The 19,172-nt window shown below is 30.2% G+C and overlaps 1 protein-coding gene across 1 annotated transcript in view; it reads right to left on the bottom strand.

Annotated features, from left to right (window-relative positions):
• Positions 1–18,891, bottom strand: part of LOC124543849 (trace amine-associated receptor 8c) — a 50,963-nt gene extending 32,072 nt beyond the window's left edge. The window contains exon 1 of the mRNA XM_047122171.1: positions 18,566–18,891. The gene's annotated coding sequence lies outside the window, so the exon portion shown is untranslated. The remainder of the gene's footprint in view (positions 1–18,565) is intronic.
• Between the last annotated feature and the right edge of the window lie 281 nt (positions 18,892–19,172).

Below are 19,172 nucleotides of genomic sequence, written 5' to 3'. Positions count from 1 at the left end.
CTATTTTGTTAAATCATTCTTAGAAAGGGTGAAATGGACAACTCGGGTTGATAGCAAAGGATCCTGACCACTGTAAAAAGGCACGTAGATACAGTCCTTTGCCCACCGATATTTCAGATATTCAATAGGCTGACCTATTTTAAAGCTGTCGCTGCTGAATTTCGAAGTTGAATAGAATGCTTATACGGAATTCAATTTAAATGGAGTATTTTTATTGAATTCCCCTTGGGATTTCCTTTTTTCTCCTTGTGCCTTAATTTTTGAAGGTTAGCTCTTTGTCTATCTGTGTTTATGCAATATATGTTTAAAGAGAAAATGATTTACATTTGTTCTTGCAATTAATTTTATAAATAATTATGAATATTAAGATTTACTTTATTATTTATGCATTGGCATAACAATATTAACTTTCGGAATTTTATTAATATCAAACAAATTAACTTTATAGTACAGAATAGATAAGTAATATTATGATGCGTATGAATAATAATAATGAAATAATCATATTTCAAATTAATATATACAGTTACAAGATTTAATTTAAAATGATGACTTAATAGATCTAAAATTTACTAAAATACGCCTAATACAATTCACATATTAGTAAAAAAATATGATTATGTCCTCTTGACTAATTTGGGCTACTCCAGTTATTTTAAGAGTGAACAACTGACTGTGTAGGGTGACTATGCGATACGACTCCAGAAACATCAGGGATAGCAATTGTACGTGCTTTCCCTAGTACATTATTATAAGCACTGTAAATTACCAAACTCCGAACTGCTACTCAAAATTTATTGTTTCACAAGACAATTTTCTTGTGAAAGAGAGACTGTGTATTCAATTTCTCAGTTTTGTTGATTAGCACTGAGTACAACTGAGCAACTAAGTCTTCAAAAGCTGAATTTGGGTCACGATTAATCTTGTACTTTTTGACAAAAGGCCTCGTGAGGCTAGCATATTCGGACGAAAATTTGACATATATTGTAAATACGTAAGCTATATAGTGTACTGCAATAAATAGCTTATTTTGGATAATTTTACTCCTAAATGTACCTTTTAGCGTAGCGTTGCGCCAAGTGTAAAGCAAACATTGCCGTTTACATTGTGAAAGTCTCATTTCACTCACACAGGCTTGTATGAATCACGTTTTAAAGGCAACATATTGGTCCGAGCTTAAACGACCCAGTAACAAGAACATGTAAATTTGAACCGAGGATTGCAGATTCAAGCTCGGGAAAACTTGACATAAACTCTGACTTTTCATGTGATTAATTTGTTTATAACTCATTTCAGAATTAGTTATAAAGAAAAATATTTAGAGGAAATCTGAATTGATGGCGTGCTGTATTTAGATCCACACCTTCTTCTCAAGAGAAGCAGCAGCTCCTGCTTAGCTATGGAACATTTATTAGAATTTAAAAAATCATTTTACGACATTTTAAGAATCAGACACTTTAAGAATCTTTTTAAGCATTTGAAACGCTTCATATTGTAATAATAACAATCATAAGGTTGTAACCATAACTACGTATATAGTGATAGTCCGATGACAACAGAAGTACTGAATTAATTGGCTTAGGTGAAATCGTAACCCGTTAAATAAAAGAGTAAATCGGACCAATTAGTGCGCTTTCTTAAGGAAACACGTTCGTCCTGATCTCACCTTGTAGTAGTTTTAAGGACTTCATGGGTAAATAAATATTAATTACCTTTAGCCTTTCAAATATATTACATTGGCGATGGTGAGTTGGCTCATGCTGCTGATTCGGAACTGTCTCTCCCCTTTAACTCGACTCTTGTTGGCCGAGCTACCACTAATTATTTTGCAATGTGAGACTACGATGTTAAAAGTTAAATTCCAGCAAAAAATGCAATTATTTCCTTAGGCAGAATGGCATTTTTCAATCGTTCTGCAGATTTGTACTTCGCAGTTGGTACCTATTTCTCATTTATCTTTTCTAAAAACCTAACCATTAGACTTCTGTAATGGTTCAATATAATCAATCCTCTCTAAAGATTTAAGTAGTCTAAAAATATAACGAATAACTAAATATATACATGTTCTATAATAAAGCCTTATTATTTCTTCGTTGGACTCTCTTTCTCTGTCTTTCATTAATCTCTCTATAATATGTAGTTATGCCAACATCAGCTTACAAAACAGTAGCCGATCAATCAACGATCTTGTTTCAGTCGACTGTAACTTTGTATTCAAAATAGTCAAATTTTATAAGAAAATTGAGATCGCTTTATTGTTTCGTTAATAATGGCATGGCGTGTTCATCATTAATCACTTAGTTGGGTTGACATCTTGGGATCAAATTAATTTTCTTTGTTGTGAAGTATTTTAAGCTTCGTGATTCCTCGTCATTTTAAATCATCGAATGATTTGCAATTTCTTAAACAAACAAACAACAGCTGTTCCTTATTAGAAATATGAATAATTACCACAAATTTTTTCCTCGACTTTACAATTTGTAAGGTTTTCGAAACATCATTTTAACGCCGAGATTTGACGCCACAATCTTCAGTTAGGATTCACGTGTTCTAATCACTAGCCAATCTCGGCTCGAAACGATATCTACCAAAGTTTTAGCTTTGTCGATAAAATTCTTTTCTCTTCGTGGGATTACGATTCTAACAAAGCGAAGGAATTAGAGAGAAAAAACTACCAATACAGTAAAAGGTAAAACTGTTTGCCGTATAGAATCGACTGAATCCAATTCGGTTTGCAAATTTCGCACAGACCAGCGGAGGCTAAATTAAAGCATGCATATTGAGTTATTTTGATAGCCACTTGTTGTTTATTTACTTCTAGTATAAGTTTTGGGTAGGTATTTGTATATACATAATTAAATATATAGTGGTAAATTCTAATATATAATGTTTAAAGTAACAGAAAATGTTTTGTCAACCCTTCTTTGTAATTGAAATAAATGTTGAAACCTTAATTAAGTAAATATTTATGTTAATATATTGAGAAGTACTACTATTCCAAAAATAATAACTTTGAATTATTGTATATAATAAAAAGGAGAGGCTTGCAACTATTTAGGTACATGAACACGGATTTGTTTGCGTGCCTGCGTGTATGTGCGTGAACAACTTGTCATAATAATTTAATGTCGGTAAAAATTATTTTCAAATTTAACAGTACTTAAAATAATCACAGGTTTTACAAGTATTTCGTAGTAATAGAACATAAATAAAATAGAAAGGTGCTGAAATATAATCTCGAAAATTCGTATTACTATCTTTGAAATGAGAAGAAGCCGTTACCAGTTTTCCTTTCCTTTTAAATGGGACTAAAATGTGGGTAATGCGACATGTGAGAAATGGTCTTAATCTTTTTGCTTGAAGATAAATTAAAAGCATATTCAGTGACCCAAAAATTTAAATATCAGACATTAACCGCTTTATACATGTCATACATCAACAGCCTTATAAAAATAACAAATTAACTTCCTTTTAAGCAAGCATTTTATTTATACATTGTTTAGCTAGTTTCTAGTAAATAAAACATAAGAATTAATAACATTAAATGCTTTAATATGAACTAAAAAAATTTAGTCATCATTCTGTCATCACTCATTTGTCATTTGAAAAAAGAATATACATAACAGCTCAACAGAAATCCCCATAAAGGAAATTCGTATAAGAAGCGGTGGTCGTTGTTTTAAAACTATAAGTTAATATAAATATATTTTACAAATACGCAAAAATGTAAAGAAGATATTAGCCTCTTTGCTCTTTGAAGTCGATTATAAAGACCGCTGAACCACAAAGCTCATTACTTTATAAAAGATTCTACTGACAGTGTTTTCTTTTGTCCCTGAGTAGCCTGGCCGTGTCGAGGTTAAAAGAACGGTGGATTAAGGCAGGGTCAGACAAAGTTTACACGAAACTATGTATATTCAAATATATTATCTTCTGTAACCAATCAAGAATACGATGTCATGTTTAATTAAAAGACAACTTTATTCCCAACAGTTACGACATGTGACTTATAAAAACTTATATGGAGGTAGAAGCACATAAAAAAAAAATTACATTGCCATCAATAAATTCAAATTAAGAATATTTTATTGTTTTGCTAAAAATAGCATTACATGACATACGTTGCAATTCTTTTTGTATTATTTTGGGTAATTCAAAATGATCGTTGATCAACGGTATCATGTCCAGCAGTAATATATGTGATATATATAAATGAGTTGGTCAGGTAGTAGGTCAGTCAATTCACATTCAAAGCATAGCCTATTTAACAAAAGAGACTCATTAATACAAATAGCGGGTCTTTTATGGAAATCCGCTAGAATATCAAAATCAATATATACTTAATATAAGGGTGACCATGATTATGCAAATCATTGCACGATAGAAACACATTTGAGTTTCTATCACGTAATGATTTAGATTGTCCGAATAAAAGATTTTTAATAGTTTATTTATCAAACATCTTAGTTCCATGCTTGGTAGAGCTAAGACAGTTTTTTTTAATTCATTTTATCCCACACAATATGCCACAATGTGGAGATACACTACTCAAGGCCTATTTGCTAGTATTCGTATATAAGCAGATTAAAAAATATATAATGACATACTCAAGGGTTTTAATTGGGAATAGTTAGCTATTTAATGAGATCTATGCATTTTTATTTATTTGTACTTTTGCTTTACTAATTGATAGCATGAAAAATCCAATAGTAAATAATTGTGTTTTATTATATTCATTTCATTTCAAATTAATGAGAGTATCCGTTACTTATAAGAGCCGCAGTCTGAATTTATAATTCAAAAACATCGTTTAACGTTCCACGTGAAATATTTCGTTAACGTAAAATTTTATATGATAATATGTTGAATATTTATAATACCCAACGTGGTTTCTTCGGGGTGGCTTCCATTAGTACGTCCTTACCTAATGGACCGTAGCATTTCTCCGTTTATGTGTAGGGATTCTTTCAACCGTGAATTACAAACGGTCACAATATATGAAAAAAACTTAGTATCAATACTATAAAATTGTTTTATTTGAATAAAAAATTACCAATTGCAGTTAAGAGACAGCAAAAACTCCAACAATAATAACAATTAAATAAATCCAATCGATATACTTTAATCTTCTTAAAAATAAGGATCAATAACAATTTTAAAAAAATAACTATTTCATAATTTAGCCTAGAGTGACATTGGCTCATTCGCCTTGAAAATCGGAACACAACGATACCAATTTTTTTCTGTTTGGCGATAAAATATCTGAATAGTGTAAGGTGTATGATACTATTGTTTTTTGATACTCTAAGTTAAGAAAGTCAAAAGTCCTTTATTCAAAATAGAAGTGTTTACACTTTCTTATTGATTGTCGAAAGTCTACCACCAGTTCGGAATATAATACGTCAGACCTGAAAAGAACCGGCCAAAGAAACTCAGCTAGAAGTACTTTTTCATCTAATATGAAATCACACAGCTCATCACTTCAAATTAAATTTAATATCGTTTCAATGAATTACAATTTATTAACAATACCGCGCCTTATTTACATTCAGGTAATTCCCCAATTGTGTACTAAATTAGTATTGATGTCTTATTAGCTTAGGTAATCTTGTTACTAGTTCTTAAAACTAAGGTTTCGTAAGCTGATTGACTGTTTATTACAGTCAAAATACTTTACTTTAAATCATTTTCTGTCTGGGATACTGATAACAGGTACCTACTATTTTATTTACCTGTTTATCTATTTAGATGGTTATCTCATGCTTATCACATGTTAATATGCTAACATCAAAATGTAATACTAACTACCCAGTAATTCAAATATATTACTAATAAACCAACGAAAAAACTTCGATAATACTGTGTAAGATGCATCTATATATGGTACGAGTATGAATGAAATATAATGAAATACTACTACAAAAAAAAAAAAAACAGTGTGCACATATTATTAAATATAGATTTTTATTTAATTAATAATAACATGAAAAATATAAGATAACAAAAAATTTCAGCAAATTATTTTTACTAAGACAATTCAATAATTTAAATCCTTTATTTGCAAACATTACGTTTATTTTTTCCATTCTACAAATAAGATCAAGTTTATTCAGTTGAGGTAAGTTTAACAAACAACCAATCCACTAGCTTTGACAAGGGGATAAGCAAGTCATTCAATTTGTCGTACACTGGTTTTCCCCTGTCACGAAACACGTGACAAATCACGATTTAAGAACTATAGAGGTATTCTATAAGAAGAAACTCACCGCAGACCACGACCGTGAAATGTCAGATTGTGATGTGGGACGTTAAACATAATAATCATAGAAAGTGTAGCATACACGTGTCAAAATGGCATGGTACCGAAACACGGCTGTCAACATTTCACGGGTAAGATACGAAGCGATTTCTTATTGAATCGCATCGATGAAGTTTTTACGGCAATTGTTCTGTTTTCTGGTGTTCTCTAAATGTTCGTTTTATAACTTCGATGTTATTTCGAAAGAAAAAGGATTTATAGTAAAACTTATTTGATTGTCTCACAAAAACTTCACTCTCACAAAGATTTCCGTCTAATTTCTGTTTAAATTAATAAGAAATATTACCATGGCTTATCATATATAATATAAATATAATACCTATAGGACCTACTATTGTAATAAATTGATTTTTCATAAAATTGAAACTGTAAAATTGCGAAGAAGAGTAAAGAAAAATTTTAATATATAACTTTTTCTTTGCAGATACAAAGCAATCGAGACGATCTTCCCTTAACAAGAGCTGCTAAAAATAGAACAAGTGGGCGGAAGGCGTGAAGTTTTGTCTTAACTCTCAACCTTTTCAGGGTCAAAGCGTCATTAAACCAACTGAAGGCATACTGAATTACATATAATATATAGTCACGTGTCAAAATCGTAAATTATAAAAATGAACTTAGTAACTGATCCATGCGGTTTCACCTAAATTGTACGTAATCCGTCGTCGATAAATCGTAGTGTAAGGTTTTAATATTGTAACCAATAAATGAATAAAAGAAGTGTATTTTTATTTAACTAAACTTTTATTTTTCAAACACATGTACTCCCAATTCTCTTACCCTCGTAATGCTGTCAATTTCCACCCCCGCTTTACTGAGCAAATATTGATGAAGTTAAACTCTAAATTTTCGCCTCTTCCCAGCCGATGCAGACTGACAATTACAGTCTTATAAGCTAGATACGAGATCGACAAAGGAGTCACAGATCTCATTTACTCGAGGCAAAGTTTAACAATTTGATTATAAGAACTTGACCCAAACATGGAAATTTCTTGACTCCGTTAATTATCCCTTGAACTCGGTAGCAATACCTAATACCTAACAAGAAGACTCCAGAGAACGCCTCTCTGAACTCTTTGACATCAATAGCTATCAAACGGATTGTGTAAAGGGTATTCATAATTACATAATCTATGATACTTTGATTGAAGACAGGCACGTGCTGGTGTCACATATATAATTATAAACAATGCAAAGGTTTTCGTTGCAAACTCTAAAGCTTATAAATATACTTAGAAATAAGTGTTTATTTTAAAAGGTTATAATAAAAAATAACCGAGGCATAAAAAGGCTAAAATAAATAAAATCATAGAGTTAATAAAATTAATATGTTTTATTTATTATCTTGGGATATAGACATGCTAGGTGACGATAAATGCTATTAGGGCAAAAATCTGACTAACTTACTAACTCTTTAAGGTTGTCAATAGATTACTCACTTTCGCACTTATAAAATATGCTTATTATTAGTATTTGTTAACTTATTCATCAATCAGTACATTAAAATACTGATGATGATGTCAATATTTATCACTTAATAATATAATATGAACTCAAACGGGATATGTACTGTTATATTTTGAGAACAAACACATTGTTTTCGCAATGGAAATTTATAACGATAAACTGACACATTTTTTATGCACAAAATCTATTTTAAGTACTTTTTTTATTTTATTGCTTGTATTAACAAAGTCGTACATATATAACATCAACATTTTGATTATTTTTTTTTTTCTAAATAACAATATTTATAAGGCATGAATACAGAGCATGCATAAAATATACACGACGGACTAATTATATTTGTTCTTAAAACATTTATTGCATAGTTTAAAAAAAAAAACAGTTAATAAAGAAGTTTCATTACAAACATAAAGATTTCGTCGTCCATTTTCTTAAACGACAAATGTGTTATAGATTATAAAACGTAAAGATAAAAATTTAATAATCTAGGCATATTAAATAACCTCGTTGGCCGCGTCGACCCGCCGACGTGCCGCAGGTCGGCCTAATTGTCGGCATTTACCTTGTCGGCTAAATCGTTGTAATTTGCAAGACTACCAACGCGTAGGCACTCCTGTTTTAAAATTCAATTTTGCTTGTCATTTATTTTGAAAAACAGATTAAAAAGCAATATAAAGCTTTTATTAAAACCTCGAAGAGACTAAGATGTTGTACTATTTTGTAATAACACGACATTACACCTACAAATTGACCATTAAGAAGTGATATACGACTTTAACCACAATACATATAATCAGGAAGGGAAATTCAGATCAAAATGATATATCAGCGTAAATCTGTTTTCAATATTTTACGAAAAGAACGAGGTCGATGGTTCAATTTTTTTCGAAAGAAAGAAATTGCTGATATTGCCAAATGCGTTGCCAGTAATAAGATTACATTGTATCCTTGAGTAGGTACACAATAATACAAAATATTGCTGTTTGTTATTTGAATTTTATACTTGAAAATTGTACTTATTATTTCCTAGTTTTATATGATTGTATTATATGGAGTTGTTTTTAATAAAACCAAGAAATTATAAGTACCTAATCTAACAGACGTAAAACATATGACCTACTCTACTGAAAAGGTTAGGAGCAAATTCTACAAAGCTCTTCTAATGCTTATCAGTGGATACACATCTGGTTTACTTACGACTATATCCTATTTTATTATCTCAAATTACGTACATGGACGTATTGAATTAGCATGCGAGGCTAGAAACTATATAAAAATTATAAGAGTTTAAATCAAAAATCAAAAGTTAGAGAATCAGTAAACAAATATGTAACATTAGATTAGGTCATTATTTTCAAAAACCTATTAGATTCATTATGATTACTACCTACGATTGATATTATATGTCGCATACTTAACATTATATTGATTAAGTATGAACAAAGTATCTTTACTAAAAGCAAAATATAAATATTTTTCATATAGATTACGGGCTTTTCTTTGTTAGAATAATATTGTTCAAATAGAAGCTTACACAAAACGGAAACATAATAGGCCGTAAATCATACACTAGAAAAATATTTAGCTTAGAGATACGAAATATATACTTTTTTTCATAAAACCTCAAAGGTTTGCTTTAGATATTGTAAGTCACATCGTATTTTTTTGTATGATAATATAAAAATATTGTAATAAGTACAATTTTTCAATGTAGTAAGTACATTCGTTCTACCTCTACATCCATTTTATGTTGAATGATGTTTTAAAATAAAGTAGCTACTTGTAAATAACTGCTGTGATAAATATAAATCCAAAAATAATACTGTTGCTATTCCACGCGATCATAATTCTTACAGTAGCTATAATAATGTTAGTAAAACAAATTTGCTATATTTAAACATACCTCTTATATAAACGTTGAGTAACAAGCCTTCACGGTAGTTATTTTGAACACCGTTTATGGTTACCTCTCCGCTACTAAGCATCGTAGCGTAATGTTAAAAGCCTATCTACCTCGATTATCAAGCTATCAACGACAAAAATTATTCTGTAAACAAACTGATTACGGGTTCCTAGCGCGTTCAACCATAGCTAACAAGCTTGATGAATAAATTCATGTTATGTAAAATAAATAAAATATATTTTCTAATGTTGTATTTATAATTCAACCAAAGAAAAAACAAAATATTGGAATAAAAAGCATAGCGCGTATTAAACCAGAGGACGGACAAATGAATGAACGGTTCTTGTTGCCGCATGCTATAAATTTTCTTTATGGAATGGAGGCCTCAAAGCCGGACGGCGCCGTGGGTTACGAGCCACTCATAGTTCATCGCATTACTTTAGGGGAATATGCAGAAATATTACAACTATTTTCTATGGATATCAATATATTTTACACTTGAAATCGTCGCTACTCTTATGTATACTTCATAACATAGCATAAAGCAATGACGCTTACGGCTGTCTGACCTTATCGTTAAAAGTATCATTAAAATTACGCCCTGGATTTTGATGCGATTTTTTTAATAGACTAAGTGATTCGAGAGGAAGGCTTTTGTATACAATAAACAAACAAGAAATAATCTGTAGTAATTTTAGTATCAGCACTGCACACGTGCGAAGCCGTGACGGATCGCTAGTAGGTATAATTATATAAAGCTGATCAGTTTTCTTTATATCTTAAAATGCGCCGGTACCAGTATATATTGATAAAATAATTGTGTAAGATAGCTCATTTATTAAAAAAGTTTATACATTGCTCAACAATACCTTATGACCCTAGGGGGACGGTAACGCTTAACCGCCTAGAACTACTCATCTATGATAAAACCACAAACACGTAGAGTTCAAGTTTTTTTCTTATAGACAGGATAACTCTCAAGCTTACAAAACATGACAGCGTTAAGTATACTAAATATGCACAGTGCACAAACTGTGTGCCCCAGCAACAGCGTATATGAGAAAATGATCCCGTAAAACGCTAACTAAGAAATTGTTATTAATGATATTGTCCAGAAAAAATGTTACAACAAACAAATTAATGACAACAAATGTGTTCGTAAACTAATATTTGGTTTATATGACTCTTTTCGTACACTCACAAAATCTGATATTGAGGAAAGCTAAGGAAAGAGTTCAGGCACAGGACTAGATTTACGTACTTCGTACTCCTAGAAATGGACTTTTGTAGAGAATATCCGACGGAAAAGTAAATATAATATGTGTTTATCGACCCTACAACGACCTATACAAAAAATCATAATATGATAATATTCTAAATTATTAAAATAGGAAAACTAAAGTCATCTAACGTTTACAGGTTTTCAGTAAGTTTGTATTTCGTTAAGCTTTATCTTATTGAACGGTGTTACCATGAACAATAAAGTGGATAAATAAATGTATACGTTTCTTTCTCACATCTGGATTTTAACATTCGGAAGAAGGAGACAAAACATTCTGTAACCTTACAATCACTTATATAGTAATTATGTTTAATTAATTCAGTCTTAATCGTTGTTTCGTACGTCGCAAATCTTGGTTTTAATGCAAAATAAGAATTTCTTAGCAAATTTGAAATCGCCACAAGCCAACCGTTTATATTATTTTATTTGTTTTGTGAATGTATGAATATAAAATCAGAACTGCTGAGATGAAATGTAGAAGAACATTTTTCAAGCATAAAATATATTTTCAGTGAAATATTCCATTTCTCATATCGTTATGTTCTTAAAGTAATACAACTCAGACTTTTATTTAAGTATTATTCTTTATTTTTAATTAATTCTAAGTTGGTAGTTGAACATGTATTTCGTTTGAGAAAAATAGCTACTTATGATTTTCTTGCTAGTTGGTGCTTTTAATTAAATTTTAACTCTTAAAAATAATTCGAATGTGCATATTTAAATAAAGAATAATATGTTGATTTCTAATAGACTAGCTTCGGTCCCGGTGTCGTATATGTAAGATAATAATTTATATCGAGGGACAAGAAAATCATCTTTTACGGAAAAAAAAATATGTGAGATCACAGACTTGTCTGAGTTTTCTCACAATCTGATTATTGATTTGGAGGCATATAGAAGACAAACACACAACTTTTTTTTAAATATATTTTGTATGATATCTACATGACTTTATGATTCCATGTCGCACCTTAATCGCATTCCATACCCGTAAGCGGAAAGAAAATCAAATCATCCAACTCCATTTTACTCTCTGAAATAACCCCGAAAACCACTTTGTTGAATAAAACAGTGAGTGCAGAAATTCTTCCAAAATATTACTTTTTTATTGTTCTTGTTCAAGAGAGATTAAGGACGTAAAACTTGCTCAAATCCCAAATAAAATTCCCTGGTGATTATCTAGAGCGTTACGATGAACATTTTATTTGTCAAGATAATTTATCTCCACAAATAATGGGTACTATAGTTTATGAAAAATAAATAATGTCCGAATTCGTACAAAGACGTCTTATGAGAAAAAGTGTCTACCTAAAAACGGTTAATAATACCTACTGCTTTTTTTTTAATTATAAAGACAAATTAAAATAATGCAAGGTTTTACTCTAAAACATAAAATACACCTTAGATTAATTATTTATTACAGTAGTTAGTGACGATGCGTCTGTTATATGTTATATTTACCAACAGCTATAAAAAAAATATTGCTGTTTACAACAGTACAGTACTAAATGGTGCAAATTGTAACGAACAAAAATCGATACATATACATACTAAAATCGTATTTGTTATTTTTATTATTTATCTATATATCGGAAAAAACATTTATATTGCGAACAACAACAAAAAAAGAATTATATAATTGTTCTCTGATTATATGTACATGTTGTTAGAAATAACAGCGTAGTGTTCTAAGCTTCAAATCTATATCTTTAAAAAAATAAGAAGTCTTCTTAGTAACGACCCATTTAAGTGTTGTCACTAAACTTTTACTATTACACAATAACTCAATATATTATTGTTTAGATAGATAAACAGCTAATAATTGAATATCAAGTCTGGCTTGCGCAATCCCCTATTATCGACAGTTTGAAAGATTAAAACATTTATATGAGTTCTAGCAGTCTATTTCTGAAGCCTATCTATATTTGTAAAGTTTAATTACATTAATAATATAGCTATACTTGATACGTATAATAAACCGCAACGAGGTCGTCGTGGAGGACATTATTATGTGATATAACTCTATGAACATATTGCTCCTTATTATCTTAATGCTAATTTTAAAATGTTCCTAGGAATTGAAATGGCTTGCTTCCCTTGCTCTTTTTTCATTATATAACGTTCCTCTTCCCAGACATACTGTGAATAATAAATTTTAGAGCATAAACAATCGTTTCATTACGTTCTCCTGTAGAACGGCAACTACTATAATTGTGATAGTTTACAATTACACTAAATACTAAAGTAAAAAAGTAAAGTAACAGCCCGCAAATTTCCCACAGCTGGATAAGGCCTCCTCTTCCATTATGGAGAATGTTTGGAACATATTCCACCATGCTTTTCCAGTTGGTGGAGTGCACATTTGGTATAATTTCGATGAAATTAGACCTCACGATGTTTTCCTCCACCGCCGAGCACGAGATGAATTATAAACATAAATTAAGCACATATATATAGTGGTGCTTACCTGGGTTTAAACTCGCACTCATCGGTTAAGATGCACGCGTTCTAACCACTGGGCCATATCAGTTCTTACACTGAATACACTAAATAATACAATTCTATTTCCAGATACATTTCTAAAATAAAAATTTTAACAAAAAGAAAAACCGACTTCAAACAAAACACTATTTTAAAACAAATGAATATGCACGAAAAAGTAATAAAAATAATTGCGTATTCAACATATTTTTTAGAGTCTTCCTAAGTTAAATGAAATGAAAAATATTAGACTACTTAAAAGTCGATTAACGATTATATCATGTAGTTATAGTTATTGGTATATTTGGAGCCGGTGTCAGCCACGGTGCCCTTGCCCCAACAATCAAAAGAAAGAAGCGATACGAGCCCCTTGATTGATCCAGTATATTATTGTGTAAAAGGTAATTTGTAAAAAACATATTTGTTAAAGTATTCTCGTATTGTTTTTTGATAGATATACTGTAGGGTTTTATTGGCTGACACCGACTCCAAATATAACAATAATTATAACTACATGATATAATCGTTAATCGACTTTTAAGTAGTCTAATATTTTTCATTTCATTTAACTTAGGAAGACTCTAAAAAATATGTTGAATACGCAATTATTTTTATTACCTTTTCGTGCATATTCATTTGTTTTAAAATAGTGTTTTGTTTGAAGTCGGTTTTTCTTTTTGTTAAAATTTTTATTTATTTTTTGATTTTAAGTGAAGCTGATGTTGACTAACTAATTTTTTTTAATATGGATAGATTAAGCGTTTCGTTTATATGAGTCAGAAACTACTTCGAGGACAATTTCAAAGGAAATTTGCGAATAAAGCAAAAATAGACTTTCGAAAATGCGGATTTAATACGTCACGCGGCGTAAACTACAAGGATCCCTCGAAAGAGCTGCAATCGAACTCAGCAAAAAAACTTTGAAAAAGACCAACTATATTTCGTACATCATATGACATCACATCACATACACAAAATTTGATTAAAGATAGTAAGAAATTTTGCCCCATATCGCACCCTAACTGCGAGCCGTATAGGAGTTCCATCACTACATAGTATAAAACAAAGTCGCTTTCTCTGTCCCTATATCTTTAAATCTACGTAACGGATTTTGATGCGTTTTTTTTTAAAAGATAGTGTGATTCAAGGGGAAGGTTTGTGTATATAATACATGAACAATATAGTAAAGAAACACTGATAATTTTAGAAGTTTGCGATGTGATGTCGTAAATAAACAAATTCTGTAGTATATTTAGTATCAGTATTGCACCCGTGCGAAGCCGGGGTGGGTAGCTAGTTGATTATAATATTCGACTATGATAATTACATAAACATAACCACATTACGGAAGGTGACTCAAATATCCAAATAACCTATAAATAAAAGATTCGACTGAGTATCGCTAACGTGCTCCTCAGAATTGTTCCGTTCCCTTCCGTTCCGTTACTTTGTCATGGATCCTGTGCTCAGAACCTTACCAAACTTTCACCAAATTACCCTTGAAGTATATATTTTATAATAAAAAAAGAATTATCAAAATTGGTTAACGTGATTTTCAGTTATTCACCTATTTGTCGCGCATATACATAATGCAAATCTAAGACTTATGTCGTTTTCACATGGATACCATCATCGGAAAAAAAAATAAAAAAAATGGGACCCAACGGGAAGCACTACCTTTCAAACAAAAAAAAAATTATCAAAATCGGTCCACCCAGTAAAAAGTTATGAGGTAACAAACATAAAAAAAAAAAAAAAATACAGACGAATTGATAACCTCCTCCTGTTGGAAGTCGGTTGATAAGTCACATTGACAACATTCTTAACTTATTTAAATTAATGTGGATACTTTACAGTATTACTTTCGCTGTGAAATTCCCTCTTATTTTATTATATAGCCCACATTGGAAATATTTATTTCCCTAAACGGTAACTCATACTTTAGAAATGAATGATCTTATGTATATTTCACTTTATCAGAAGTGGAAAGTGTTGTTGATCGAATATCGTTTCGTTTCGATAACATTTTTTTCAAATAATGTTCAACGTTTCTTACATATTCAATTCTGTGAATGATCAAAAGATATATCTTAGACTTTTGATATATATTGAAACATTATTTGATATGTACCTCGTTTATTTTAAATTTTTAACAATTGATATTACAATTTTATCTCGTATATCAAGTACATTTGATTTAAGAATCGAAAGTCGAAATTATAACCAAACTCTTTTTTTAAATATATTGCTTACTACCAACGCGGCTCTTTTAGAATTTTCTTTCGTATTGATATAACATCTTTGCTAACATAAAATATTCAATAATTATAACTTGTGTACATTTGCGTTTATGTAGTAAAGTCGTGAATTTATAAAACGATGTTGGCGATGGAACGACGCCGATTGGGAGGATGGATTAAAGAAGCAACCCCAAATTTGGTCAGCTCCCAAAAAATATTCGTTAAATAGCCTTCACCTACTGACATTCAACTCGTTTCTGATAAAGATTTTCGAGCTGCCATAAAAAAATATGAGGTTTATAAATATTGCATAAAATACACGTTTTTAAATTAATATTTAATAATCTCAGTAACGTTTTCAATTAAAATAAACTTATGCAAAACCGACGTTTCATTCAAAATTATATTGGTCAGTAAGATGTTTCGCTCCAGTTAGGAGAGTTATGAACAGTTCAAAAATTTATTTTTGCATTATATTCGATGATTTAAAGTCCTCAACTGATATTCATCGTATGCAGGAAACACTTAAAGAGACAGCTAGAGCTAGCTAGATATTGTTACAGTCTCTATGAACCTGCATGCATTGAGTTCATTATGATAGCTTAAAATGTAGCAGGTTATGTTGTCTAATGCAAGTCAGGCCTGCGAAATGGATGCTGTAAGTATTTCGAACAATTTACTTTGCCGCTACATTCATTTATATTTAATTTCAATTATACACATAATACATAAAGAGACAAGATAATAGATTAACTATTGTAAGCATAATCAGTGAAAATAAATATATGGATTACAGATTAATATAATGCTTACAAATTCGTAAGCAAAACCGCTTGCAACCTCATCATGATCATATACATATATATTTGACGTAGAGCTTTCGTTGGGACAGGAATGAGGAAATAAAGATATAAATTGCTAGACTTACGGGGAAAATAAACTTGGAGCGGAAGGAATCAAGAAAAACAAGTAGTCCTAAATATGGTAATCAGTTTACGATAAGAGAATAATTCTTTCGTTAAATGGCTTGGGTGTGATTAGAAAATGTAAATATAAAGCTTCGTAAATGCTTGATTTTAATTAAATAGGAGCCATAGTGAACAATTTGTATGCAATTAATGTGTACATACATTTAAATATATAATTATAATTTCAATATCAATTTCTCTATCAATTTCGCATTGTGCTTATTAAGGCGCAATGAGACATAGCAATGTAAAAATTCATGCTGTTCCATTGAGGTTCACTAGATACTCGTGCATATTATAGAATATTGTCAGAAACACACAGTTTTAATGCTCGAACGCGAAGGAAAAAACCACATATTAAGTACATGAAAGTTGAATAGTGTTTGCCCAGATTTTGTCCAAACCAGCTCATTTCAAAATTTTTTTTTTTTAATACTAAATCGATAAACAAGAAAATATGTAATATTTTGTTTTATTGAAATCATAGTGAATTGTAGTTATCAAATATATATAACAAAAAAAAGTCTACTATGATTAAAAATCACAAAACTGAAAAAAAAACGTTTATGAAAAATCGCATAGCGACTAATTGAGAAATCAGTGTTGATGACAATTAGGCGCGTGACTGATCATTCCAAAAGTCAAGGTGTGAATGTAATTTGTTTTATCTCGTAATTTGTTTATTATTGTATCAATGTCTAGTTATTTCTTCAAAGGCGTTATTTACTTTATTATTTCGGAAATAAATCACTTTACTGAACCTTTCAACTAAAGTGCCATGAGCTAAAGAAAAGTTAAACCAATTATAGGGCTACAGGAGAAATATAATACGGAATTGTGGAAGTAACGAAGCTGAAAATTGGCTGATATTAAGAGTATTTCATTCTATTAAAAGTATTGAATTTCTCTTTGTAATAGATAAATAAATATCACTTGAAATATTATTTATTTCTTTGATAATTATGATTTTTTTGATTAAGACACAATTTAAATTTCATGAATTGATGCTTGATTGTTTGAAATATTAAAAAAGAAAAAATATTTAAGAGTAAAAATATTCTAAGCTGCTACTTAACTTTGAAATTTATATATTAAATAGGTGAAAGTTTTAGGCGTCAGTCATTTTATTGTAAGTATATATTATGATACTAAATCCGGGAGACCTCACAAATCAATCGTCAATAATAAGCTAACAATACAGTCATGTTATAATCATAAACGTACGTCCATATCATATGTGGTAAAATTCACACTCGAAGTCACGTATCAAGTAAACTCTATAAAATTATACCGTCTTCGAATTTGGAACGGTCTTGGAACATTTTTTTTTTTTCATTTTTAATCCACTATTCTGCAAAATAACAAATTTTTTTTTTTTTAAATGAACATGCCAATGCTTTATGAAGAAGGGTCTACATTATTAAAAAATATATATACTTAATTTCAAGAACCTCCATCAAATGTTCTAATATTTGCCGATTATAAGTCTAATGATAATAAATTGTGTTCTTACGAAATTAACCCAATTTCAAATTTAATGAGCAAACTTAAAATTATGACGTCAAAACACAGTAACCCTTTTCACGCCTTCTATACATCGTTTGTGTAATTTTAAGATAAACAAATGTAAAGAGCGTTGACAAAGGGTAGAGCTTTTAAAACGTTAGTCAAAATTTCATGTTAATCTTAATGAACGAGGAGGATACATAATTAAATTTACCTTAAAGGTGGTCACTGTAATTGAATCAATTTATAACATTATAAAATTACATTGAAAACGAAAAGTAGATTAAACTTACTAATCAAGTACATTTTCCTTCTAATATTGTGGATTGAACAATAACAACACATTATAATTGAAAAATTTTTAACGAATCAATTCAATCAAAACAAGTATCATACACTTACCCTTATCTGTCAATTCTGTCAACAGTCATCGCAATTTAGCACAATTCACTCAAAATCCTGACCGAAAAAAAAGTTTTTATCCTAGAATGAAAATTTTACAAAACAAAAAATACTGTAATAACACAGTCCAATAACACTGGATTAATTAAATACGAAACTTGAAAGTCAAAGAGAATGTTTATAGCGTTTAGCGTACTAGTATGATAAGGGGATTGGATTTAGAACACCGCGCACGTCCTTTCACGGCAACTGCTGTAACAGAACTGAAATAGAATTGAAGTTGCAAGTTGGTGAAACATTTTACGCTTCCAGGGGATTAATTCGTGCCAAGATAAAACAAGTACTAACTGGAAATTACGCTTAAAACCTCAACCTGCTTTTTGCTTTAGATTTAGTTTTATAAATATTACTAATTCCTGGTAACGTCGGCGCGCTCTTTATGTTATATGAATAATGAATTTTTCAATAGAATTTTTTTCTACTAAGCGTAGGATCATTTCTTTAAACTCATAAGAAAGAAATTATACTTTAAAATATCTACTAAATGAGCTATTTTAACTAGTTCTGAAACTAAACCAAGTTGGCTAGTCTTTAGTTATTTAAAGGT

The sequence above is a fragment of the Vanessa cardui genome, chromosome 3 (genome assembly GCF_905220365.1).
Source record: "Vanessa cardui chromosome 3, ilVanCard2.1, whole genome shotgun sequence".
Classification (NCBI taxonomy): Eukaryota; Metazoa; Arthropoda; class Insecta; order Lepidoptera; family Nymphalidae; genus Vanessa; species Vanessa cardui.
This window is presented reverse-complemented; position numbering and strand designations above follow the sequence as displayed.